Source organism: Frankliniella occidentalis, unplaced genomic scaffold (genome assembly GCF_000697945.3).
Source record: "Frankliniella occidentalis isolate FOCC.00 unplaced genomic scaffold, Focc_3.1 Scaffold138, whole genome shotgun sequence".
Classification (NCBI taxonomy): domain Eukaryota; kingdom Metazoa; phylum Arthropoda; class Insecta; order Thysanoptera; family Thripidae; genus Frankliniella; species Frankliniella occidentalis.
The window spans coordinates 567,572-570,684 of NW_026267265.1; the positions used below are offsets into that span (position 1 = coordinate 567,572).

A 3,113-nucleotide genomic window follows, 5' to 3' on the forward strand; every position below is an offset into this window, starting at 1 on the left:
CCCCGCCCCGCCCCGGTCAAACAGACCCGCCGGACGGGACCGGACGAAGCCCCCCGCGGCGCGGCCGAACAGATGGCAGCACAGCCCATTAGTCAGCCTAATTAAGATATGCGCCGGAGTTAGGATTGTTTAAATCGCCCGGTCCGCACCGCGCCCGGCCGCCACAGGATGGGCGGAGCGCGGTGGGAACTCCATCTCGCACCGTCCACCTCCTTGGGGCACGGCCGAGCCGAGGGGTGGCGGTACCCCCTTCTTACAGTGTTTGCAGGTGCTTCCCCCCCCCCCCCCTCCACCCCCTGCCCACTCGCTATGGGACCCGGGGGCCTTGACGAAGTCGGCCTGGAACCTGGACCTGGAACGTCTTTAAATACAGGGTGTTCGATTTGAGACGGGAAGTTTGCGCCATAACTTTAAATCTAAGACCTCCGCTACGTGTGGCTCGGCTGATTTGGTGAGATTGGCTCATCATGCCCAGATCTCGGACAGTAGTCCGTAGCAGAGAGATATGAATTCAAACTAGAGGCGCAAAATTCCCACCTTTAATGTGACACAATGTATACACCACAGCAAACGGACTAACTGCGGCGACGAACCCGCGGTCCAGCACAAGGGAGGCTTGTTTTTCCGACCCAGCCGGCCGTCGCCACCACCGCCAGTTTTTGTCCAGTGACCACAGCTAGATCGCCACGAGTCGGCCACAAGGCAGACGCCGCCCAAACCAACCAGGGCCGACCGCCTTTTTTTGAGCACCGGTATCTGTATCTCTTTAATGCCGCTATGATTGTGTGCAATTCAAACTCGGCGCGTCTGTTTTTCCTCGCGCCGCCGCCGCTGCCGCCGCCGGCTGATTGGCCGGGTCGCTCAGAGGTGTTAATTGGCGCCATCGATTGCTCGGCCATACATTACGACAGCCTCGGGGGCTGGAGCAGCTCGTCGAGCAGCTCGTCGAGCAGGCCGAGCGATTAACCATCCTGGACGAGCTGCGCGGAGCTTCGCAACCGAAAGGCGCCGCGGAGTTGAAAAATCAAAGAGAGAGAGAGATACAAGGCAAAAAAAAAGGAAAGAAAGGCGCAAAGTCTTTGCTCCGATCTGAGTTTCTAGGAAAATGTGGATCAAGAGCGTGCGCCTCTTATCAGGAGAGAAATGTACAAGATTGCGGCGTGCTGCTCGGCGGCGGCGTCCAGGACCACCGCCGCCGAACCACTTGAATATTAATTGAACGTGCCTCGCATATTTTTCGGCGGCGACGAGAGCGGTGATTCATGACAACGATGACAAGGCAGGGGCACCGCACCGCACCGCACCGCGCTCTCAAGGTGCTCATCAGGAAGGCTCGGCGGGCTGGGCTCGGCCCGGCCGCCCGGCCCGGCCGCCCGGCCCGGCCGGGAAGCTTGGTGGAGGGGCCATCACGTTGCTGGGACCATGGCTTGTCCGTTTGAAGGTGTGAAAACACACACTCATAACCCTTGTGAGTATATGTGCGCGACGTGTGTGTGTGTGTGTGCGCGCGCGCGTGTTTGTGAGTGTGTTGAAGGAGTGAGGGCATGGTCAGGGACTCACCTGCTTGCGGCCCTTTCAGAGGACCTCATGTCTGCGAGGCCCCCCCCCCCACACACAATTCCCCTGAATCGCTCCGAGTCGGCTGCTGAAGGCCAGCCTTGTAGCCCCTGCAAACTGTTGGATAGGCCACCATCTTCTCGGGCGTGTCCTGCGTGGTCTGTGATTGCCTAACCATCAGGCGCCTCAACCACAACTTCCTATTTAGGAAGAAGCATTCGCGAATTACGATACATTTTAGAGTACTTCTCTAAATGGATCTACGTTTCCTGGTACGGCTTCGCTTTTATCCTTTAAAAACACTCAGCTATACTGTACGGGCATATAAACACGATGAGAAAAACCCGACTTCTTTCTCCAATTGTTTCACATCAATAAACTGGCATTAAGGCGATAGGAGAGTCACACCTGTATCGCTATGGCGTGGTATGGCTCTGACGCGGTATGCCAATTTAATTAAAATGTTTGTGTGTTGTATCAACTCGACGCGCGTATCGAATTGCCTGCCAGTGGGCCGGCGAGCCCGCCCCGCCCAGCCTCGCGCTACACGTGGAGGAACACGGTATCGCGACTGGCGCCACCGGCGAGGCCCACGGCGAACACAGCGATCTGCGTTCCTGTCCGCCAAGGTCAAGGTGGTCCTCATCATCTCCCTTCTCCGAACTGGATGGCGTGGCATGGTGCGGCAAGGCGTCGTGGCCTCCGAGCGAGTACACCGAGCCAAACCCGCAAAGGACCCGGTAGCTTGCGCCAAAGAACCGCGAGGGACCCAAAGCCTCGCCAAAACCACCACAGCCTCCGAGATCTTCTCAAACATCATCTTTCAAGACAGATTGAGTGCTGTGTGACCCTGGTAGGTTCACAATGTTGAGTCATTTATTGGATGTTAACCGTTAACCGCACCGCACTCGGAGGCGTGTTAACGACTATGTACTTCAACTGGTGACATAATATACACATTTTCCCTCGTCACAGTGACACGCTACTCACTTGACTCCTCGGTTCGGTCGGCTCGCCCGGCTCTCCAACTCCATCCCGTCGAGCCCATCCCACCCCGCAACGCCACCCCGCGCCGGCGGCCACATTTGATTGACACGATTCATTTCCGGGGCGGAGGGTGTAGGATGAGGGGGAGGGGGAGGGTGGCGGCCTAAATGAATGGGAATATGAGCTGCTCGACTCCACTCGCTTGAGTCGAGGACGCGATTCCGCGAAAAATCTGTGCGCTAAACAGGACACGAGGAAGAGGGAGGGGGGGGGGGCTAGAGAGATCACTCGCGAAATAAAAGATAAAATAATTGCCGGCGGTCGCGGGGGGCGGCGGCGGCCTGGCTGGCGGAGCCCGGCATATAAACAGGAAATGTTGAGCCGGGTGAGGAATGCGAGAGACGCGAACACTGCTGATTGAGGGGGGTAAAAGGGGGGGGGGGCGAAGGACGTCCATCCGGCGCGGCGACGCGCTCACCGGGAAAGTCGCGCGCAAATCAAGAAAGAAAGGCAACGCATCCCGCACGGTCGCGTCGCGTGAGTGCGTGCCTCTGCGTGCGTGCGTGCGT

At 58.2% G+C, this 3,113-nt stretch overlaps 1 long non-coding RNA gene across 1 annotated transcript in view; it reads right to left on the reverse strand.

The window, feature by feature from the left end:
- Nucleotides 1-3,113, reverse strand: part of LOC127750131 (uncharacterized) — a 37,560-nt gene that overhangs the window by 6,779 nt on the left and 27,668 nt on the right. The window lies entirely within an intron of this gene.